This window comes from Bos taurus, chromosome 12, assembly GCF_002263795.3.
Source record: "Bos taurus isolate L1 Dominette 01449 registration number 42190680 breed Hereford chromosome 12, ARS-UCD2.0, whole genome shotgun sequence".
Lineage (NCBI taxonomy): Eukaryota > Metazoa > Chordata > Mammalia > Artiodactyla > Bovidae > Bos > Bos taurus.
This window is the reverse complement of record NC_037339.1, coordinates 65,437,215-65,462,725: the sequence shown is the minus strand read 5'-3', so window position 1 is coordinate 65,462,725 and position 25,511 is coordinate 65,437,215. Positions and strand designations below refer to the sequence as shown.

Below are 25,511 nucleotides of genomic sequence, written 5' to 3'. Positions count from 1 at the left end.
TGAACCGTGAACTTCCAGATGTTCAAGCTTGTTTTAGAAAAGGCAGAGGAACCAGAGACCAAATTGCCAACATCCGCTGGGTCATCGAAAAAGCAAGAGAGTTCAAGAAAAACATCTATGTCTGCTTTATTGACTATGCCAAAGCCTTTGACTGTGTGGATCACAGTAAAGTGGAAAATTCTGAAAGAGATGGGAATACCAGACCACCTGACCTGCCTCTTGAAAAACCTATATGCAGGTCAGGAAGCAACAGTTAGAACTGGACATGGAACAACAGACTGGTTCCAAATAGGCAAAGGAGTATGTCAAGGCTGTATATTGTCACCCTGCTTATTGAACTTATATGCAGAGTACATCATGAGAAATGCTGGACTGGAAGAAACACAAGCTGGAATCAGGATCGCTGGGAGAAATATCAATAACCTCAGATATGCAGATGACACCACCCTTATGGCAAAAAGTGAAGAGGAACTCAAAGCCTCTTGATGAAAGTGAAGGTGGAGAGTGAAAGAGTTGGCTTAAAGCTCAACATTCAGAAAATGAAGATCATGGCACTGGGTCCCATCACTTCATGGGAAATAGATGGGGAAACAGTGGAAACAGTGTCAGACTTTATTTTGGGGGGCTCCCAAATCACTGCAGATGGTGACTGCAGCCATGAAATTAAAAGACACTTACTCCTTGGAAGGAAAGTTATGACCAACCTAGATAGCATATTCAAAAGCAGAGACATTACTTTGCCAACAAAGGTTCGTCTAGTCAAGGCTATGGTTTTTCCTGTGATCGTGTGTGGATGTGAGAGTTGGACTGTGAAGAAGGCTGAGTGCCGAAGAATTGATGCTTTTGAAGTGTGGTGTTGGAGAAGACTCTTGAGAGTCCCTTGGACTGCAAGGAGATCCAACCTGTACATTCTGAAGGAGATCAGCCCTGGGATTTCTTTGGAGGGAATGATACTGAAGTTGAAACTCCAGTACTTTGGCCACCTCATGGGAAGAGTTGACTCATTGGAAAAGACTCTGATGCTGGGAGGGATTGGGGGCAGGAGGAGAAGGGGATGACAGAGGATGAGATGGCTGGATGGCATCACAGACTCGATGGATATGAGTCTGAGTGAACTCCGGGAGTTGGTGATGGACAGGGAGGCCTGGTGTGCTGCGATTCATGGGGGTCTCGAAGAGTCCGACACGGCTGAGCAACTGAACTGAACTGAACTGAACTGAATGCAAACAAAAAATGCACATTGTAAGAAATGTCAAATTTTCAGCTTTTAGCCAAAACACATTAAATGACAAAATTCATTTTATATTTACTCTTCCTAAAATGTCACAGTGACTACTAGGACATTGGTTTTCAGATCCTTCTAATTTGTCTTTTATGGTCCAAATGAAATTGTATCCATTGAGGCCAGTTTAGATGTGCTTGTATGATTAAAAGAGACACAAATATTATTTCCAAAAGTGTTAGAAAGTAAAGTTTGTTGATATTTTTTGTATTTTTGATGTTTCTATAAAAGATATTATGTTAGTAAACTATGTGCAGTCTAGTGGCTGAGTGAAGAAGCTAAGAACCAGACTATCTGGGTATGAATGCCAACTCTACTACTGTTAAACTCATTTTAGCAAGGTACTTTTCAAAGTTCCAGAGTATTCTTATGTGCAAATTGGAGGATGATAAGATGATGTTACTATTTTATAGTGTTGTTGTGAGGATCAAATTGAATTCGTACATGTAAGCCCCTTAAGAGTGATACCTATTACATAATTAATAATCAATGAATGTTCATTACTGCTACTAATTTTAAAACATGTCTTTTTTATGTTGCTTTCACTCATAGTGACAATTATTTCTCAAATTTCTTTCCCTTGGGTCTTTTAAGTCTTTAGCTTATTTCATTATGTCACTTTCTTTCAGGTCAACTGTTTTCTTATTTTCTAAGTGTAGCTCTTTTCTTTCTTACATGAACCAACTTAGCTTTTGTAGGCATAATTCTCTACCCATTATTGCAGATAGCCCAATAAAAGTCTGCTGCTGCTGCTGCTGTCGCTTCAGTCGTGTCTGACTCTGTGCGACCCCACATCAGGCAGCCCACCAGGCTCTACTGTCCCTGGGATTCTCCAGACAAGAACACTGGAGTGGGTTACCATTTTCTTCTCCAATGCATGAAAGTGAAAAGTGAAAGTAAGTCGCTTAGTAAGTGTCCGACTCTTCGTGGACCCATGGACTGCAGCCCACCAGGCTCTTCCATCCATGGGATTTTCCAGGCAAGAGTACTGGAGTGGGTTGCCATTGCCTTCTCCAAATAAAGTCTAGAGCCCAGTAAAATTTGGAGCAGGTAAATAAAGTATCTTTCTAAGAAACAGAAGTGACTGGTACATGAGTATCTGGTGGGGAGGAAGGAGACTTATATAGAAGACTTATAAAAAATATAGAAGACTATATTTTTTATTTTATAATGTGTCCATTTTGTGTGCATATTGTGTGTATGTTCTTGTGGGAATTTTTAAATTCTATTTGTAAAAGTTGTATAAATATATAAAATAGGACATGAAGTAATTTAGTATCTCAGCCAACAATGGAAAATATATGCTGACATTTATTTTTAACAATTAATGGAATGAAATTTAATGGGTCAAGTCTGGACTGGAAAGCAGGGTGTGTTATTGATTTCTCATTGAGCCTGCCAAAGCACTCTTTTTTTCTTGTTGAGTGAAGTGGGGTAACACATTTAGAAATGACCTACAGGAACATTTTGAGGTTCGTTGTCCTCAAATTAATTTCTGTACTTTAAGAACATGACAAAAATATTCATATCTTTTGGTAATATTACACCCTATATATAATGGTATGCTGGTAAATGCTTAACTGCTGCACCCTGACACCCATCCTCCCCCCACCCCAAAAAGGAAGATTTTGGGAGAGATATTAGTAGGATATCATTATAGGATATTTCCACCATAAACATTGTAAATAACCTCAAGAGCATAGATAATAGGAAAATCCATTAAAGTGATGAATTTAAGTATTTACTGCCTTTGATTTTGATGTAATTATTTAATTTTAAATTTATATGATTAAATATTTGATAATGGCTATGTTTAGTGACTGACTTTCAAACTGCCAGAAAATTAAAGAACTGCTGCTTATAAGCTTATAGGAGCAGGCTTTAAGAATAGCACTTCCATATGTATACATGCTAGTTGATGTTGCCCTTTATAACATAATAACATAGGTTAAAGATACTGGAACTTAACCTCCTGTCATATCCCTTCCTTCTTTCTTGCATTCCTTCCTTCTTTCTATAGGTTTTTGCAGATTTGCTGCAGACATCAAGGACTTAAATGGGCAGATATCAGTTTGGACAAATTATCAAGTTACTCATTTATGGTGTTGACATGGGGACTGAAATAAGAAGGCTATTATTTCAATTAGGATTTTACAATATATACTTTCATTATATATCATGACATAGCATATCTGCCAGTGTATCTAGATAGAGTAGAGGACCTATCTTTGTTTCTATAAAAAACATGTTGAATGCTATGGAAAGAATTAAGAAAGGTGAGTCACTGGAAAAGGGTCTCTAGGACTTCGCTGGTGGTCCAGTGGTTAAGAATGTACTTCCAGTGCAGGGGCATGGGTTCAATCCCTGGTTGGAGAACTAAAATTCCACATGTCTCAAAGCATGGCCAAAAAATAAAGCAAAAAATTTTTAAAAGGTTTCTAGGTATGAGCAAGAGCTGTGAAGGATAGATATAAGGAGGACCAGCTGAGAGTTTCTGTATCTGATTGGGCTACTAGCCGCTTCTTTAAGTTCTTGGACCCCTTTACAGAAATAAAACTGGAAATTTTAGATAATGAACTTCTGATTGTGGAGAATACTAATCTGTTTATAATCAAAGCAAATAGCCATATGTAAAGAGAGGCAAACCAATGTGCTTTTATGTTAAAATAAAAATAATTTTAATTACTACTAATGATTATTTGCTTGAACTGTTTTTTCTCTCTCTCTCTCTTTTTTTGCCACTAACTGACAAACTACTGCTCTAAACTCAGTGAATAACATGGCTTCAATTATATTTACACTTACCATTTCCAAAATTTATAGACAGAGAGTAAGAATGTTGTAAATCAACCAGATAATTAACAGCTTTAGATGTTTCTCTCCATACAACTAAATTTGACTAAATTCTATCGGAAAAAAAAAATCAGCATAGCTAGTTCATCTCTTTTGTTGAAATTATTACACAGTTTATTTATTTTAGAATCAATTTTCTAATTCCTAACAGTTCTTGTTTACTTTTTGTTATGTAGTCCAGGCATAATAGGTACTTCTAAAGGGGAAAAAAATCCAAACTCTCTTGATCACAAAAGTCTTTGTACAGAAACAAACACACAGACTTAGAGAATGGTCTTAGGGCTTCCAGAGAAGAATAACAGGGGAAGAGATTGTCAGGGAGTTTGAAATCAACTTGTACATACTGCTGTATTTAAAATGGATAACCAACAGGGACCTACTGCATAGCACAGGGAGCTCTGCTCAATGTTATGTGCCTGACTGGGTGGGAGGGGAGTTGGGGGAGAATGGATCCATGTATATGTATGGCAAATACCCTTTGCTGTCCACCTGAAACTATCACAACATTGTTAATTGGCTATAATCCAATATAAAATAACAAGTTAAAAAAAGGAATAAAAAATTAAATTTCTCTAGACCTGCAATATTTTATAAATGACATTTCTTGGGTTACTATGTAACCTATAGCATTATTAAAAATAACTTCTTTCAAAAAAAAACCAAGTAAAGTCTTTGTAATGAATGGGACTTTATAGATGCTTCTAAAATAAGTGTGTATGTGTGTCTTGGCACAAAATAACTATTCAAGGATTTTTGTGAAAATTAATATTAAATTTGTTAAAGTCAGAAATTCTAAAATGTAGTTCTTTGTTTAGTTGTAAATCAATCTATAGAGTTCAAATTAGAGGGGTTTAATGATACTTTAAAGACATCTTTAATGATTAGTGCTATTTATAACTTAAAGACTAGTAAATGTTTTAAACCAAATTTTCATTTGACATAGTCAAACATACTTTTAAAGTAATTTGATTTTTTGACTGACCAACATTCAAATGCTCAAGTAGTACACTTACTTATTAAAATTATTAATATAGTTATTTGTAAGTTCCATTAAATGTCCAATACTTTTCATTATTATTTCATTTACACTTCCAACTTTAAATTATGAGTTGAAATAAATTATTCAGCAAGGCATATTAAATTGAAATCATAAAGCTGTTCCTCTAATAGGGCAAATTCTCTGGAACATTACAAATTGTAGAAACTAAAAGCCCAGATATCTTAATGTGTGTGTGCTAAGTCCCTTCAGTCATGTACAACTCTTTGTGACCCCATGGACTGCAGCCCGACAGTCTCCTCAGTCCATAGGATTCTCCAGGCAAGAATACTGGAGTGGGTTGCTATGCCCTTCTCTAGGGGATCTTTCTGACCCAGGGATCCAACCTGCATCTCTTATGTCCCCTGCATTGGCAGGTGGGTTCTTTACCACTGAGCCACTTGGGAAGCCCAGATATCTTAGTACAAAGATATTGTCTCCTGAGAAATCTGTATGTGGGTCAAGATGCGATAGTTGGAACCCTGTATGGAACAGCTGATTGGTTCAAGATTGAGAAAGGAGTACGGCAGGATGTGTGCTGTCACCTTGCTTGTTTAATCTATAGGCTGAGCACATCATCAGAAATGCCGGGCTGGATGAGGTACAAGCTTGAATCAAGATAGGCAGGAGAAATATCAACAACCTCAGATATGCAGATGATATCACTCTAATGGGCAGAAAGCAAAGAGGAACTAAAGAGCAGAATGGAGGGAGGGAAGGAAGGGAGTGAAAGAGCCAGATTAAAACTAAATATTAAAAAAGCTAATATCATGGCATCTGGCCCCATTACTTCATGGGACATAGAAGGGGGAAAGGTGGAAGTGGTGACAGATTTCCTCTTCTTGGGCTCTAAAATCACTGCAGATGGGGACTGCAGCCATGAAGTCAGAAGATTATTGCTTCTTGGCAGGAAAGTGATGACAAACCTAGATAGTGTGTTGAAAAGCAGAGACATTACTTTGCCAACAAAGGTCTGTATAGTCAAGGCTATGGTCTTCTCAGTGGTCAGGTACAGTTGTGAGAACTGGACTGTAAAGAAAGCAGAACACCAAAGAATTGATGCCTTCAAACTGTGGTGCTGGAAAAGACTCCTGAAAGTCCCTTGGACTGTAAGGAGAGCAAACCAGTCAATCTTAAGGGAAATCAACCCCGAATACTCGTTGGAAGGACTAATGCTGAAGCTTCAGTATTTTGGTCATCTGATTCGAACAGCCGACTTATTGGCAAAATTCTTGATGCTGGGAAAGATAGAGGGCAGAAGGAGAAGAGGGCGTCAGAGGATGAGGTAGCTGGATGGCATCACCGATGAATGGACATGAACTTGGGCAAACATCGGGAGATGATGAGGGACAGGGAGGCCTAACATGCTGCAATCCATGGGGTCGCAAAGAATCGGACAAAACTGGGTGACTGAACAACAACAACAACAGCATTAACATCACATGCTTGCTTCTCTTAGGCCTTTTTACAATGAATTTTAAAACCTCCCTGGGTTTAAGGAATCTTGTTTGTTAAATAAACACGTTTACCATGCCAAGCAATTTGAGGTATATATGCTTAGCTGGTTGTGATTGCTCAACAACCAGAAGCATTTGACAGAATATCCACTGGCCTCTTTTTTTGGGACACCAATGGGACAACATACATATGTCCTATTTATAACCTCTCATATTTTAAGCTCTAAACCTATAGCCCCCAAAGTCTACTTTCCAGGGCTACTCATGAAAACCTGAAATTCCCACCCATAGTGCTATATTATTTGATTTGTCTTTGCATTCTCTTAATATTTAAATGGGGCAGTCCAGTGGTTAAGAATCTGCTCACCAATGCAGGGCACAGGAGTTCCACCTTTGGTCTAGGAACGTCTCATATGGTGTGGGGTAACTAAGCCAGTGTGCCACAACTACTCAGCCTCACGACTACTGAGCCCACATGCCCTTGAGCCTGGGCTCCACATACGAAGTTTCCACAGTGAGAAGCCCATGCACCATAACTAAAGAGTAACCCTTGTTGCTGCAACCAGAGAAAGCCCATGGACAACAACGAAGACCTGGCACAACCATAAAAAAAGTAATAATATTTAAATGACTTCCTATGCAATTTAAAAAGACCTTAAAAATTGAGGGGATCATGCACTCATTTCATATTCAATTTATCTCTTGGGGCCATACAATGTTTCAAATATAATAATGGTGTATGATTAAATTTTGAACATATCTCATGGCTTTAACTTGGAGAAGGAAATGGCAAGCCACTCCAGTAATCTTGCCTGGCGAATTCCATAGACAGAGGAGCCTGGCAGGCTACAGTCCACTGGGTTACAAAGAGTCAGCATGACTGAGCAACTATCACTCACTCATGGCTTTAACTAATTGGTCTTCCAAGATCTTTTGACTGTCAGAAAAGCATTCAAGCCTTCTCTTTAGTTCAAACAAGATGAGTGGTGCGTCTATGACTTTACCACCAAAAGAATGGAACAGAGGTATGGTGAAGAGAATGAACCAGTGCCGTCTGTTCAGTCCTCACCTTTTGGTTAATGTCTTCTTTGTGAAGAAATTGGGCTTTCTGGGTGGCACTAGTGGTAAAGAACCCACCTGCCAACGTGGGAGATGTAAGTGACGTGGGTTCGATCCCTGTGTTGGAAAGATCCCTGGAGGAGGGTATGGCAATCCACTCCAGTATTATTGCCGGAAGAACCCCATGGACAGAGGAACCTGGCAGACTATAGTCCATAGAGTTGCACAGAGTCAGACACGACCGAAGCAACTTAGCACATGAAGAAATTATGCCTATGACATGAGAATATAAAGAGCCCTTTTAAAAATTTTAAACTTCTCTAATTATAAACACTGTCAAGTTGAACTATAACCTCCCTTAAACCCTTGGCCTCCTGGAACCCTTCAGAAAAAAGAGAAATCAGCACCATTGATTTCTCATGAAAATATATGGAACATAAACACAGTGGGTACATAGATCAAAGATATTGCGGCAGTAGCTTTAGTAAGAGCATAATATGCCTTCAGGACAGGCTTCAACATACCACCATGCACAGAGGGGAACGTGGGGTGTGAAGGAGAGGAGAGGCAGTCAGGGAACAGTATAATGTAGCATTATTTCAATCCCACCATCATATCTTTCTGCATTTTGACGGAAATGATTGGAAAATAGTATGTGTTTTGCTTTTGAGTGCCTGTACCCTGCCTGTTACTGGAAAATTCACTACATACATCATAAATCAAATGACCATCATAAAATCTCAAAATACACTCATAAATCTTAAAAATGTTCTTCTTGAGATGAGATGTGGTATGGATTAGTCAGCTTTTCACAATATGAGGCAAGGAGGCATCGGGTGCAGTAGTAAATCTGTTCAAAAAAGTCATGTCAGAAGCTACCAGTCCACTGGCTTTTTTTTTTTTTTTTTTGCTTTATCTGGATTTCAAGCAGTTACATTTTGCTTTGTGGCTATCCTTGCCTGCTACATAAGTTTCCCTATTTCTTGCTCAATGTCTTGAAAGCATTTTCCAACTATAAAATGTGATTTTTCTCATGGGGACAGCTTGTATATTCTGAGACCATGTTTATATGCATAAATTGAAGTAGAAAATAGAGAATTTTAAGTCAAATACTTTTGACCTTTGCTTGCAGCAAATCAGTCTTTGGATTTGAATGATCATGGTTCCAATTATGGGTCTTCCTTGTAGCTCAGCTGGTAAAGAATTTGCCTGCAAAGCAGGAGACGCTGGTTCGATTCCCGCATTGGGAAGATCCGCTGGAGAAGGGATAGGCTACCCACTCCAGTATTCTCGGGCTTCCCTGGTGGCTCAGATGGTAAATAATCTGCCTGCAATGTGGGAAACCTGGGTTCAGTCCATGGGTTGAGAAGATCCCCTGGAGGAGGGCACGGCAACCCACTCCAGTATTCTTGCCTGGAGAATCCCCATGGAGAGAGGAGCCTGGGAAATAGTTTCCCTTGGAATAAGCTTTAAAAATACTCCTCAGTAACAATGAGCTTTGAAGGACATGTAACATTTTTTAAACCAGTCTTTTCACTTTTTGTTTTTTTTTTTTTTTTTTGGTTGTTAATATCTGTGTTAACATCTACTCATCTGATAGATGGAGCACAGCTGTAGGTATTAGCTCAGGAAAGAAGTTGTGGATCTAGACTAGAATATATGTTTCCTTGTACAAAGAAAGTGAAATGCTAAGTGAGCATGAGTCCATTACTCATGTCTAATTCAAGCCACCAAGAGATCTCAGATGCAGGGCTTAAGACAAAAGCAGGAACAAAAAATAAATGCAGGAATGTGTGTGTGTGTGTGTGTGTGTGTACGTGTGTGTGTGTGTGTAAATTGTTAGGTTTTACATTGATAAAAGTCAGGTGTAATTCTTAACATAAAAACTACTTTGATGTTACTTTGAAAAACATATTAATTCTCTTTCATTTAGCAAGCAAATATTTTTTTCTGGGTAATCTCTCCTTTTCTTTTTTTCACTATACATTTTTCTAAGCCAGTACCACTCCAAACTCGTATTGTCCATTTATTTAACAGTTCAATCAATGAAGGTATTTATACTGATTTATATTGATGGGCTTCAGTGGTTAAAAATCTGCCTGCAATGCAGGAGAAGTGGATTCGATCCCTGAGTCAGGAAAATCCCCTGGAGAAGGAGCTGGCAACCCACTCGAGTATTCTTGCCTGGGAAATCCCATGGACAGAGGAGCCTGGCGGGCTACGGTCTATGGGGTCACAGATGAGTCGGACAGGGCTTAGCGACTAAAACAACAACGACACATTTCTCGTAGGGAAAAGAGAAAGCAAGCAACCACAAAATTTATATTGATACTGATTTATAATGCAGATCACTGTTTCCCTGGTGATCTCCTGAGCTGTGTTCAATGTTTTATATAGCCTTTCTAAGGATCACAAAATTATTTGAGAAATTTGGTAATGGTAAGAGATGTGCATTATCAAAGTGAAGAACTGAGCAAATGGTAAAAATAACTGACAATTACAGATAGAAAAAGAAAGGGAGGAGTATATTTCCACGTAATTCAGATTCCAGGCAAGAAGAATGGTCATTTATAGAACTCTCTGGAAAATTACTGTTGTACTTTAATTCATTCATATAGTATAAGCTTTGACCTCATTGATAGTTCATACTACATACCTATCAATTATGATCAAATTCAGTAAGTACATATTTCAGCAAAAGTGACTCTTTGTGCTAAAAAGCCTTGTATACTGTGGTTTTCATCTTATTTTTCTTTTTTTAAATCAGCTTTGCTTTTTGATTATCACTGAATCCAGTTGTCTGCTGTGGCTTGAATTCAGGCAGTGCATGCTTAACTGTGTGGTTCTGCTCAAGTGTGAAATTAATAACGCTGCTGGGTTTCTTGTGTGGCCTCTGACTCACTTCCCCCAATTTGAGGAGGTGTCAGAATTACGGCTTCTATTAACATTTCTTGGTGAGGGATTTGTGCACCAATCAGCTTTGTTCCCAGAGAGAATCAGCAGAAATACAGCAATAGTATTTGTGGTCCTTCATTTCAAAACTGGGATGACACATCGGTCTCACCTTGTCAAATCCTTTCAAACCACCCACTGATCGGAACGTGTCCAGCTTGATAGCCCTGCACACCTGTTGTGATTGTGGCTAAAGTGGTCAAGAGCTCGAAAAACAAAATAGAGTCCTTGAAAGATACCTCACTAGGATGAAAATCACAGCCTCAACTTCCAGAGAAAATGTTTTCCATTTCCCAAGAAGCACCAGCTACCGTTGTGCTTACTGTGACTCATTTACTTCATGGGGAACGTTCCCTCGTGGATTCAACCCTGAAGGTAGGCCCGTGACATCGACAGTAAACGCATTAGAGCAAATCATAAATATCCCTTTGTGCCTCAAAAATATAGCCTTTTATTTAAGTATCAGAGATTTTAATATGAGAGATATCTAAAGTCTGGTGAAGAGTTTACAATGAGTGAGTAAACTGATAACAAGAGTGAGGAATAACACAATTTTTGTCCATAGGACTTGTTTTACTTTAACAGAAATCCTCTCATCTATGGTATCCTTTGAAGTAGCAAAAATACAGCTCCACAATCTACTTACCACAACTGTAGCAGGTTTATATTGTTGTTGCTTTTGTTTTAGCTTATGCTTCCCCAGCAAGAGCGATTTCAGTAATCAGTTCAATGCAGAGCTCTTCCTCCTGTGACAGGGAAGCGTTTTGATTGAAGATCTCTTTCAACCTTGAAAGGGTCAGTTAAATTTTACCCCAGCCAATGGCTTTATTGTCAGTGTTGCCTTGAACTGTGTTTCAAATAATAGGGCCTCTGCTCTACTTTTAAATCTAGTACTTTTTAGTGTGTGTAGCTTTTGCTTCTCCTAAGAGGAAGGGTGCTGGAGGCATTTTTTAAAGGAGTAATCGTATTCTCTTTTGGCATGAGAAATATAAATACATAAATACAAAACAAACTTTAAACATGGTTAGTATTATTTTTACCCTATAAGAGAAGACTTTTCAGTTCTTTATGACAAAAGTTTTGTTGGGAAAAAACTTGCTTCAATTTTTAAAGAATTTTTTTGATGTGAACATTTTTAAAAATTTTAAGTCTTTATTGATTTTATTACAGTGCTCTTTCTGTATTATGTTTTTGGTTTTTTGCCCTAGAGGCATGTGGGATCTTAGTTCCCTGACCAGGGATCAAACCCATACCCCCTGCCTTGGAAGGCAAAGTCTTAACTACTGAACTGCCAGGAAGTCCCTTCATTTTAATGTCTGTACAGAGTTCAGTTGTCTCAGGGTACCAATGCTTTGTAGTCAATAAAGGGGATATTTTATCTAAGATAAGCATTTTAAACTAAATCTATTAATATACTCTTTTCTTTGTAAATGGGCATTTCATTGCATATGCTAATACTTCCAATAGTAACATAAAATCCCACCCTCCCTCCTTCACCTTCCCAAATCTCTCGGAATGCAGTCCCCTGAAATTCCACCACTGAAGGCGTTATTTCTGCCTTTGATGTTTTCAATGCCACCATAATTTTCCAAATCTTTGTTGAAAAGACAATTTCTCAGGGAAAGGTAATATTTTTAAAGTCATCAGTCATTCTTCCCTGTGTCAGAATTAATGTTGGTTCCATTCCTAAGGTTTGATGTCTTATCGAGGAAGGAAAACCATGTATAGTAGGGAGTGGAAAAGACAGAGGATGTGACTTAGGGCACAGAAGATTAACATTTCATGAATAATTTTAATTGACTGCAGCCAGGAATCTTAAGGCTTTTTGCAGGATTGGCATATAACTTGAATGTTTATTTGGAAGAAAACTTTCCTTGTGCCCAGGTTGCAGACTGGGTTTTGGATTTAGAGTTAGATCACATGGTGTTTCTTAAAAGTTGTGTTGCTGACATTAAAACATAAACTTGGAATTATTAATCCCTTACATTATTTCCCCAAGTTGTTAAATATTGGAAGACCCTATGAAGATTATGTCTTGCTTCTTGTAGCTGACCTTAGTTGGAAAGGTCTTGGGGATGTGCCAAGTTCAGAAACAGAATACGTTGAAGGAAATCTCACGGCATTTCTGATTGTCGGTGGTACTTGTGTATCTTCTCTATCTTTGTCTCTTCTTCTCTCCAGATGATCTCATACATTTTCATTCCTTTAAATACTATGTTGTGCTGATAATTTCCAAATTAATATCTCAGCCAAGATGTGTCCTTTGATCTTCAAACTCACATATACAGACATGTCTGCTAATAAGCATTTCCACATGAACATAACTAAGCATGGACTCCTGATTCCTACTTCTACACAACCGTGGCCATCTCTCGTCTTTGTGGTGAAGGGAAGACCAAATCAGTTTACCCTAAGTTCGCTCATTTCTTCTAAGGGTCAGTCCTGGTTCCTCACTTTCCTCACTCCCATCTCCACCATCTAATCCTTCAGCAAATGCTCTTCAATCAGAGCCCAACTCTTCTCCGTCATTACCATAATTGCCCCAAATGAGGCTGCCGTCACCTCACATCAGAGATGCTTCTGTTGCCTTTAACTAGCCTTCCCACTTCCACTCTGGTTTCCCTTAAAATCTAATCTTCACCTGGCAACCAGAAAAGTGTTCTTTTTTTTTTTTTTAAGTTAAATTAGATCATGACCTTGGCTGTACTTGGAATAGGTGTGAAACTCTCTCATTGCACTTGGAATAAGATTTTTATCTTAGTTTTCAAGGCTCTGCATTATCTGGCCACTGCCTTTTTCTCTAACTTCATCTTTTGCCAATCCCCCTCTTGCTAACTCCACTGGCATCACTAGGTTTTATTTCCACTTTCTTAGACATTCTGTTTGCCCTTTCTCAGGAAACTGGTACATGTTCATGCTGTTGGGACAACATTTTTTCCCACTTTTTGGATGGTTGTTCTTTTTTTTTCCCTACACATTTTAGGTCTCAGAATAGAAGTCATTTATTTTCAGAAGTCCTGGCTGACTCCACCCTTTGTCCATACGTTACTGTTTACCCAAGAACGTTGTTTATTTCCTTCCTTATGCTTTCCACTAGACAACAACTACAGGAGGTCGGAGAAGATGCTTGTCTTATTCGTTGCTGTCACCCAGTGCTTGCCATTCAGCCTGGCACTTGGCTAATATTTGCGTATTGAATGAAATGAGTTCTCACTTCATCTTGATTCTCCAGTTGCTATAACCATCCTGAAGCCTGTCTGGTTGCTTCTTTTTCGTTTTTTGGCGCCTCTGCTGCTTCTCATTTGTTTTCCCCATTTCTTTCGATATACCTTCTTTCTTGTTGGTTTCTGTGCATTATTTTGAACTGAATCCATGTGTGTTCATCTGATCAATTCATTTAAATGTATTTGTGAACCCTTTAAACGAAAGATGATCTGTTGTACATGGGAGGATGTAACTATGAAAAAAACAAAAGCCTGCTCTTATTGGCACATTTTTAGATAAAGACATAAGGCAGAGATCAAGAAAGGAAAAGTGTGTAAACAACTACTACATTAGAGTAAGGTAAGAACCACAGGCACTTCTAAATGCCTCGCCATGCTCTTTGTTGCTGACATACTACATAATCTAAATCCTAAATTTTCTGGCTTCTAGAATAATCATGCTTTCTTTTTTTTAATGCTCTGGAAACTGTCACAATTCTAGAACTGTATATAATAGGCTTATTTTTTGTTACTCACATGCATCTTTATATTTCTATAAACTTCACTAAGCATTTCAGCTCTTGGGCCAATGGATTGTTACTTTAACGACGAACGAAAGATTTAGAGGAGCTTGTTTTATAATTTCAATGGCACAGATAGTGGAAAAATCAACTGATTACAATATATTATTAAATATGCTGTAACCAGATTCACCACTTCAGAATGCTGATGTTACCCTGAAGACATATCCTTGACAGTTCTCCATATCAGCAGCAACAGTAGAATTTTCCATTACATTATTATAACCCACTCTCTTATAAACAAAATTTTACTAAGGTTTTAGAATCTGCAAGTGAAGTAGCTGCTTAAAGTATAGAAAAAGTTCAACCAAACTTTAAGAAATGTTTAGAAACAGTTAAACCAAAACTATTTCCTTTAACAGTTAATATAATTCTTTTTATTTTTCCTTCTTCATAAGGAGAACATTCAGTAATATAAAAATTCATCCTTACTTCACATTGTCTCTTTGATTATTCTGATATTAATCTGCAAGGGAACCAGCCAGAAAGTGTTCATGTTGATCAAACCTTGCATCCAAATTCAACAGGCCAGTGGTTATTAAAAACTAGTGGAAGCTTAATTGCATAGCAACCTTACTCCAGCAAAAACCAAACACACAAACAAAACAAGACAGAAAAAACCCACAGAATTAAATTATAAGCAGTTGAATCCTGCAGTAACAAAATAATAAGAAAAGATGACTGCTTTCTTTAAATCTATCCAGGTAGAAACAAAACTTTTCTGATCACTAATAAGAAATTAATGTCTAGTATCTTGGATCTAATCAGTTTAACATTGTTGTTTATTTAGTCAGCCATCAAACATATATAAAAACATAGAAGAGTTTCCAAAGTTGCATAAAAATGGTGACATCAATTCTCATAGTAGTTTATTGGCTCAAATATATTGCTATTTCAGTTTTCAATTCACATGTTTGCCAGAACTAGCAACCACTGGCCAACATGACTGGAACTCACAGGAGAGGGTAATGACTTAGAGAGGTATGAAAAAGAAATTTTATAATTTATAAAAACAAAACATTATCAACAAAAACCTCACTGAATAAACCCAGGTCCCTGCCACCAAAGAATGTATATTCTTGTAAATGAGTGACTGGAATCGTTTTCTTTCATTGTTGTTGTTTAGTTGCTAAGTTGTGCCAGATTCTTGAACCAGATGGACTGTAGCCTGCCAGGCTCCTCTGTCCATGGGATTTCCCAGGCAAGACTACTGGAGTGGGTTGCCATTTTCTTATCCAGGGGATCTTCCTGACCCAGGGATTGAACGTGAGTCTTCTGCCTTGGCAGGCAGATTCTTTACCACTGAACCACCAGGGAAGACCTTTTTCAGTCATAGACTCTTTAAAAAAAAGAAATAGCAGAGGCAGCCATAAATATGATCACATCTCTGTTTTGACATTTTTTCCTTTCAGCTTTATGTTTTTTTTTTGTTGTACAAGAGGGTGTTAATTAATTAGATGGTACTGAAAGAAACAAAAATTTCATTTGAGAATAACTATAAAGATGCCAAAGCTGAAGCTCTAATACTTTGGCTACCTGATGGCGAAGAGCCAACTCATTGGAAAAGACCCTGATGCTGGGAAAGATTGAAGGCAGGAGAAGGGGACAATAGAGGATGTGATGGTTGAATGGCATTACTGACTCAATAGACACGAGTTTGAGCAAACTCTGGGAGATGGTGAAGAACAGGGAAGTCTGCGTGCCGCGGTCCAAGGGGTCGTAAGGAGTCAGACATGACTTAGCAACTGAACAACAAAGCAATCTCTCCTTTCCTTTGTTTCCTAAAGGTCAGTGTGATTCTAACCAAATATAACAGTCCTTATCCAAGTCCTTATCCAAGTCCAGACCTTATCCAAGAGTACGCCCATCCTCTTTATAGAATTACTTGAAATACAATTCATTGCTCTGTGTAGAATACAGTAACATTTTGACAAAACTACACTATCAGTATAAAAAGGTGTTTGGAACAAGGGAACTTGAAAGAGAACTTATTTCTTTCAAAATGTCATCATTTTGAAATTAATGCTGCTGCTGCTACTAAGTCGCTTCAGTCGTGTCCGACTCTGTGCGACCCCATAGACGGCAGCCCACCAGGCTCCCCCGTCCCTGGGATTCTCCAGGCAAGAGTATTGGAATGGGGGTGCCATTGCCTTCTCGGGAAATTAATGCAGCCTAATGCAATTAGATTATTATCTTAAAATGATTATTGAGCTAATTGATCAATTTAATGAAGAAAATTGAGAAATTTCACAAATAATCAAGTCTTAGTGTGCTAAGACTTGAAGCCACAAAGTTATAGTAAATGATTTGAGTAATAGTGTTTTATAAAATAGGTGTCAATATCATTGATTTGAGTTATAGTGTTTTATGTAAAACAGGTGTTAATATCACTATTGCTTCACTTTCTGGATACTTTATAAGCTTGTCCTAATAGAGTTTAGTTTGTGGAGGGCACAGCAAAACAAGTAGTATTCTTTGTTACAATACAACTAATCTTTGCAACAGCTGTGCATTTACCATCCTCAGCTGCTCCAGTTACAACAATCAGCCTTTTCACAGCCTGACACCTGTCTCTTATTATATTTGAGAACAATTGTTAATTTCCTTAAATTTCCCATCCCTCTTCGTGCCCTTGTGTCACTTTATTTCTCTGATGCACATTTACATGGTCTATTATATTAATTCTCTCATTTAATCTCGAGAACTTAAAAATTATTAGGAAGTTAATTGTGCAGGGATCAGAGGTTTTTTTCACTTACAGCATAACTCTGTTAAATGACACAGTTTGTTCCAGCTTCTTGCTGACACTGCAAGGGATTGTCTAGAACAAAGAGTTCAATTACTTTCACAGTGCTAATCATATATCATTATGTACAGGCATGAATCCTTAATTCCCAAGCCAGCGCCCAGAGCAGTGTGGTGGCGATAAAGGACACAGCCCAAATTCGTCTGTCCACCGCAGCAAGCAGGGCATAACTGAAGAATAAAATAATTGTGTCTCCTTGGCTATGCTCTTTATTCATTTGAATATTTGATGCCCACAGTGAATCATGTTCCATTAATTTTTATTCATCCACACAAGATTTTTGTCAGAATTGATTTAAGATGCATCATTCAAGGCCAAAGATATATTTACACTTTTTTTGGAGAACTTTTTACTGCACAATTCAGGAAACGCTTGCTTTCTGGTCCTTTGTAACTTTTTCAAGATACAAATAAAAAGGCAGGAAATAACTGACTTTGGAGTCTCACAGGTAAAGAATTCCAAATAAAGCCTGATTGTTCCTTCTTGCCACACATCTTAGACCCAGAGGTTAATGTGTAACCCGGACCATTCCCTTGTTCAGCTATCCCAAGGTCAATGAAAAAACGGATTCCGAGAGAATATTTTGTTTGTTTCAGAGGCAGGAAAATGGCTTATGAAATCTCAGAGCAGGGTGTAACCTCATTAAGTTAAATATAAAAATAACTCACCAATCACAAGTTATGAAACAGGAAATCAACGCCCATGTTGTATAACAAAGGCACTCTTACATTTTTGACATTAAAAAGAAAAAAAGCTTATGTTACCATTTTCTTTTCTCTCCTTCCCCCTCTCCTGTTATCCTCTCTGTTTGCCTGGGCAGGAAACTTGGCTGCCTCTGCTCACGTTGTCTGCTGCCCTTTTGTTCTATCATCTGCCCAGCCAGTGGTGGGAGGAGGCTGATAAATTTCCCCTGTTAGTTGGATGAGAAACTTCCATATCTGGGAGAATTATAATCAGATTGCCTTTTGGAAGAGAAACACGGACAGTGAGCGCAGTCCATGCTGTTAAACATTTTTTTCTTGCTAGGCTGCTCAGGATCTTACTATCTATTTTTTTACCCGATGTTTTGTAGACTATACATAACTGTAAGAGCTTTTGAGATGTTCTGATTGCAAGCACATCATTTTATTTACAGAAAATAACTCCAAAAGGAGTTTTCTATTGTAATCACTTCAATCAAGTAGCAAGGTTGGCAAGTTGTAAGTTTGAAATTGTTCCACTGTTTTTATTTGCTTGATTTTCCCCAAAATTGATTTTCCCCTTTCTTTCTCTTCTTCTTTCATTCTTTCTTTCCTTTTGGTAAGCCAAAAGGAGCCACTCTTGTGCTCTATTGTATTTCATGTATCTAGCTCCTACACCTGGACTTTGGTCAATATTCAGCTAATATTTCTTCTGTGTCTCTTTTATAAATCACCTGTAAATATAGCTCAATATTATGTTACCTATATTTAAAATGTATTCGATTTTTCATAAGTTGAACCTAAGATGTCAGAGTGCTTTTCTGTTTTCCAGTCTTTTCCATCGCATAATGTTGAAACTAAACACGTACTCTGCTTCATATTGGAGAAGGAAATGGCAACCCACTCCAGTATTCTTGTCTGGAGAATTCCATGGACAGAGGAGCCCGACAGGCTACAGTCAGTGGGGTCACAGAGTTGGACAAGACTGAGTGACTAACACACACACACTGCTTCGTATAACTGGGAACTAGTATTTTTTGCATACACAAGCTTTTCTATAGGTATAGCAGATTCTTTGTGGGGTTAATTGGTAATCTGTTGCCTTTATCTGTTATATAATCTACTTTGGTGACTGAGAGACACAGCTTACCAAAGTATCACTGTGTTACTTTGTAAATATTTAATAACCTGACAGTTCCTCCAGGTTATGATAATCAGAGTACATGACCCAATCAGGCTGAATGCAGTGAAATGGGGACCAGCCTGCGACCGGCTAGTTGGCAACTGTAATTAATCATTAATTGACTTATATATTCTGGGGATGGGTGAAAGTTGTGATACTTCTTAACCTTGGTTACAATTTAAATGGCCTAAGGCAATGGCACCCCACTCCAGTACTCTTGCCTGGAAAATCCCGTGGATGGAGGAGCCTGGCAGGCTGCAGTCCATGGGGTCGCACAGAGTCGGACACGACTGAGCGACTTCACTTTCTCTTTTCACTTTCATGCATTGAAGAAGGAAATGGCAATCCACTCCAGTGTTCTTGCCTGGAGAATCCCAGGGACGGGGAAGCCTGGTGGGCTGCTGTCTATGGGGTCGCACAGAGTCGGACACGACTGAAGTGACTTAGCAGAGATCTTTTAAATAACAAATACCAATGTTAGACTAACGAAATCTGAGGTGGGACCTGGGTACCTGTATTTTAAAAAGCATCCTAAGTGATTCTGTTGCACGTGAAGCTGAGAATCCTTGTGTCTGAATCATTTAATAACAAAGAAAATGCAAACCTGCTTGGGATTACTTTGACCAGGCCAACAACTATTGATCTTACATGCATCTAATCCTCTTATTACTGTTTATTTGCTTTCACCCTTTCCTATTTATGGACATATAAAAGTTTGGTTCGATTTATAATCCCACCAAATCAATATTTGCTTTGTGTATATTAGCTAAGGTCTGGCTAACCTCTTGACATCAGTCTCCATCTCAGAACATATTTCAAGTTAGCTTTCTTAAGTATTTCATGATCTCATTTGAAAAATTGTCATTCTGAAGTTTACTTTGAAAAATTTATCTGCTTTTTAATGTATTTTTTAAGTCACTGAATTCCATGATTTTACTCTTTGAACTAATGCTTTCTCATTTTTCCAAAAATCAATGCCTTAAAGACTCAGACATCTGTTTAATGCTAATACAATAGACTTTTAAAATAAACATTATATTTAGGTTTATAATTTTTTGGACTGATTATTAATGGCATTCATGTATATTATTGGGTCTGTTGCAATTTCATTTCTTCCTGAGTTACAAATAAAATCATGTCATATATAAAAATGTCATATTTTGTTAACCTTGAAATTTTTTGTGTAAATACAGTCACAAATGAGAACATATACTCTTAATTCATGTATCTTCCTTATCAAGAAAATAGTCACATTATATGTAATCATTTTTATTTTTCTTTCCTAATCCTCAGAAATGCTTTTCTTTTTCTTTGTGGGGCAATCTCCCATCCTTTTTGATTTCTAGATTCTGTTTTTTTTTTTTTTATCCATTGTAATTTGTGAATGGCCATTGTATCTACTAAGGAATCCCTCAGAAGAAATGGAGTGGCCATTATGGTCAACAAAAGAGTTTGAAATGCAGTACTTGGATGCAATCTCAAAAACGACAGAATGATCTCTGTTCGTTTCCAAGGCAAACCATTAAATATCACAGTAATCCACGTCTGTGCCCCAACCAGTAATGCTGAAGAAGCTGAAGTTGAACAGTTCTATGAAGACCTACAAGACCTTTTAGAACTAACACCCAAAAAAGATGTCCTTTTCATTATAGGGGACTGGAAAGCAAAAGTAGGAAGTCAAGAAACACCTGGAGTAACAGGCAAATTTGGCCTTGGAATACAGAATGAAGCAGGGCAAAGACTAATAGAGTTTTGCCAAGAAAATGCACTGGTCATAGCAAACACCCTCTTCCAACAACACAAGAGAAGACTCTACACATGGACATCACCAGATAGTCAACACCAAAATCAGATTGATTATATTCTTTGCAGCCAAAGATGGAGAAGCTCTATACATTCAACAAAAACAAGACCAGGAGCTGACTGTGGCTCAGATCATGAACTCTTTATTGCCAGATTCAGACTTGAATTGAAGAAAGTAGGGAAAACCACTAGACCATTCAGGTATGACCTAAATCAAATCCCTTATGATTATACAGTGGAAGTGAGAAATAGATTTAAGAGACTAGATCTGATAGATAGAATGCCTGATGAGCTATGGAATGAGGTTCGTGACATTGTACAGGAGACAGGGATCAAGACCATCCCCATGGAAAAGAAATGCAAAAAAGCAAAATGGCTGTCTGGGGAGGCCTTACAAACAGCTGTGAAAGGAAAAGAAGTGAAAAGCAAAGGAGAAAAGGAAAGATATAAGCATCTGAATGCAGAGTTCCAAAGATTAGCAAGAAGAGATAAGAAAGCCTTCCTCAGCGATCAATGCAACGAAATAGAGGAAAACACCAGAATGGGAAAGACTAGAGATCTCTTCAAGAAAATTAGAGATACCAAGGGAACATTTCATGCAAAGATGGGCTCGATAAAGGACAGAAATGGTATGGACCTAACAGAAGCAGAAAATATTAAGAAGACGTGGCAAGAATACACAGAAGAACTGTACAAAAAAGATCTTCACGACCCAGATAATCATGATGGTGTGATCACTGACCTAGAGCCAGACATCCTGGAATGTGAAGTCAAGTGGGCCTTAGAAAGCATCACACAAACAATGCTAGTGGAGGTGATGGAATTGCAGTTGAGCTACTTCAAATCCTGAAAGACAATGCTATGAAAGTGCTACACTCAATATGCCAGCAAATTTGGAAAACTCAGCAGTGGCCATAGGGCTGGAAAAGGTCAGTTTTCATTCCAATCCCAAAGAAGGGCAATGCCAAAGAATGCTCAAACTACCGCACAATTGCACTCATCTCACACGCTAGTAAAGTAATGCTCAAAATTCTCCAAGCCAGGCTTCAGCAATACATGAACCGTGAACTTCCAGATGTTCAAGCTAGTTTTAGAAAAGGCAGAGGAACCAGAGACCAAATTGCCAACATCCGCTGGATCATGGGAAAAGCAAGAGAGTTCCAGAAAAACATCTATTTCTGCTTTATTGACTATGCCAAAGCCTTTGATTGTGTGGATCACAATAAACTGTGGAAAATTCTGAAAGAGATGGGAATACCAGACCACCTGATCTGCCTCTTGAGAAATGTGTATGCAGGTCAGGAAGCAACAGTTAGAACTGGACATGGAACAGACTGGTTCCAAATAGCAAAAGGAGTTCATCAAGGCTGTATATTGTCACCCTGCTTATTGAACTTATATGCAGAGTACATCATGAGAAATGCTGGGCTGCAGGAAGCACAAACTGGAATTGAGATTGCCAGGAGAAATATCAATCACCTCAGATATGCAGATGACACCACCATTATGGCAGAAAGTGAAGAGGAACTCAAAAGACTATTGATGAAGGTGAAAGAGGAGAGTGAAAAAGTTGGCTTAAAGCTCAACATTCAGAAAACTAAGATCATGGCATCTGGTCCCATCACTTCATGGAAAATAGATGGGGAAACAGTGGAAACAGTGTCAGACTTTATTTTTTGGGGCTCCCAAATCACTGCAGATGGTGACTGCAGCCATGAAATTAAAAGACGCTTACTCCTTGGAAGAAAAGTTATGACCAACCTAGACGGTGTATTGAAAAGCAGAGACATTACTTTGCCAACAACGGTCCATCTAGTCAAGGCTATGGTTTTTCCAGTGGTTTATATGGATGTGAGAGTTGGACTGTGAAGAAAGCTGAGTGCTGAAGAATTGATGCTTTTGAACTGTGGTGTTGGAGAAGACTCTTGAGAGTCCCTTGGACTGCAAGGAGATCCAACCAGTCCATTCTGAAGGACATCAGCCCTGGGATTTCTTTGGGAGGAATGATGCTAAAGCTGAAACTCCAGTACTTTGGCCACCTCATGCGAAGAGTTGACTCATTGGAAAAGACTCTGATGCTGGGAGGGATTGGGTGCAGGAGGAGAAGGGACGACAGAGGATGAGATGGCTGGATGGCATCACTGACTCGATGGATGTGAGTCTGAGTGAACTCCGGGAGTTGGTGATGGACAGGGAGGCCTGGCATGCTTTGATTCATGGGGTCGCAAAGAGTCGGACATGACTGAGCGACTGAACTGTACTGAGTGGTTGGCACATGTACCATATATTGATTAGTTCTTGCTGCAGGACAAAATTACCCAGAAGTTCTATGGCTTAGAACAACAATCGTTTGTAACTGTTCTTGTCTCTGTGAAGTTTGGCAGAAGTCCAGCTGATGTAGGTTGGGATCAGCTTTGTGACTTTGGTTCTCTGTGCAGTTTTATGGGATGCCTGGGGAGCTCTGTTCAGACTGTGAGAACAAGGATGGTTTCCTATCATGTATCTCTCATCCTTCTGATGTGACCACAGCACCACTTGAGGTATGTTTGCATGAAAATGATACAGAGCAAGTGGACACACGAGGACATGATGGGCTTGACTCAGAAGTCTACTCTGTCCTTCCTCAGGTTATGCAAAAGTATGGATACAGAAAGAGGGTTGGATTTGGGTCAATAAGTCAATCTATGACATGGTAATGCTCTTCATTTTTGTGCTCTTGGGTGATGTCATTTACCTGTTAAATCTCTCTTTCCTATAGAACTAAGGTTGGTCTCAGAATTGTTTTCAAGTCAGTGTTCTATGAAATGATCCAAAATGGATTCCCTGTTAGAGTAGGACCATTTTCTCTTCCCTACCTAGTGTTTACTTTCTTCATGTTGATTATTTCTTTCTCCTTTATATTATTAGAACATTAAAATTTGGTCTAGATTGAGTGACTATTATAAAACATTAGTTACTCAATATATTTTTATTTAACCAATGGTTAATTTTTGCCTCTATTAGGACAAGCCCACAGGGTGATGAGAAGATAACGCTTAAGAGAAGATGACGCTTCTCTTAAGGTGATGTGTTGCCATTGACTTTCGTTCCCAATGGAGTGTGAGCAGAAGCGATCCTTGTTTCTTCCAGAATAAATCCTTTAATTTTAAGAATTTTCAGTGCTTTTACCCTTGCCCTATAGTCGTGGAAGCAAACATTGAACTGGAGGTGTGACCCTGGGCCATTACGTAGAAAACAGATCCCCTGAAGCATCAGCCAGACTCATTACCAATTTGCTTGCTGCTGCTGCTGCTAACTTGCTTCACTCGTGTCCGACTCTGTGCGACCCCATAGACGGAAGCCCACCAGGCTCCCCCATCCCTGGGATTCTCCAGCAAGAACACTGGAGTGGGTTGCCATTTCCTTCTCCAATGCATGAAAGTGAAAAGTGAAAGGGAAGTCGCTCAGTCATGTACGACTTAGTGACCGCATGGACTACAGCCTACCAGGCTCCTCCATCCATGGGATTGTCCAGGCAAGAGGACTGGAGTGGGGTGCCATTGCCTTCTCCAACCAATTTGCTTAAATGAGGAATAAAACTTTTTTTAAGCCACTGAGATTTGAGGACTTTATGTTATCCCAAAACTTAACCTACTACGGATAAACTGTGTTTTCCTAACACTGAAGCTGAAGGTAAAGATATATGTACTCACTGTAGTCAGTTCACAGTTTTAAACGAACAAGTATAATCATAGATGTCTAGGAAAGGAAGCGCTCAGCAGACAAATGTGAGTGATTTTCACTATTTCTTAGTTCTTTTTCTTATCACTGGTCACAATTCAAACTGATGGCCTTTGGAAGATTTCTCATGCTGATCACTACCTCTAGCCAAATAGCAGAAAAAATGGACTAAGAAAAAGAGAGACTTAAAAACACCAAGCAAAGTGGGCATCCTTAGCAGATTTTCCTTTTCAGCTGTCACGCACACCTGGCTGAACTGACATTCGAATGTGGTGGCATTGATTGGGATGGTATCTTTGAACAAGTCTGTTCAGTCTTTGTTTTACACCAGGCAAATCTTGGACTGAAATTTAAGATGCGACTCTTACAACTCTGCATCGATTTATCTCTTGCCTGCCTACAAAATTGATTTATCTCTTGGCTGCCCACAAAATTGACACTTATTTTGGCATCTTGGAAAGTACAAACTTGAGACTTCAATATACTAATACTTGTGGGCAGAGACAGAGAGTAATTTTGGTGAGGGGGAGCATCTGGCAGAGAAGTGTCCTTCAGTCGTGTCTGACTCTTTGCAACCCTATAGACTATAGCCTGCCAGGCTCCTCTATCCATGGGATTCTCCAGGCAAGAATACTGGAGTGGGTTGCCATTTCCTTCTCCAGGAATCTTCCTGATTTAGGGATTGAACCCGTGTCTCTTTTGTTTCCTGCATTGGCAGGTGAGTTCTTTACCACTGGTGCCACCCGGGAAGCCCACAGAGAAGTGTCTTAATTCATTCAAAATATTAAAACATTCTTACTTAAGAATGTTCAGGAACATTGCTTGATTCATAAAGACCTCACCAGTCCCTTGAGAAAGAATTTAAGATGTATACAATTGGGATTCAGATATATAGA

The 25,511-nt window shown here is 38.7% G+C and overlaps 1 long non-coding RNA gene across 3 annotated transcripts in view; it reads right to left on the bottom strand.

Annotated features, from left to right (window-relative positions):
- LOC101907906 (uncharacterized) overlaps window positions 1-11,421 on the bottom strand; it is a 33,811-nt gene extending 22,390 nt beyond the window's left edge. For 2 of the 3 annotated variants that reach the window (XR_003037558.2, XR_236773.5), the window contains exon 1: window positions 11,286-11,420. This is a non-coding gene — a long non-coding RNA (uncharacterized lncRNA). Of the gene's footprint in view, window positions 1-11,285 lie in introns of all 3 variants that reach the window. The other variant, XR_236774.5, reaches the window with a different exon arrangement.
- Between the last annotated feature and the right edge of the window lie 14,090 nt (window positions 11,422-25,511).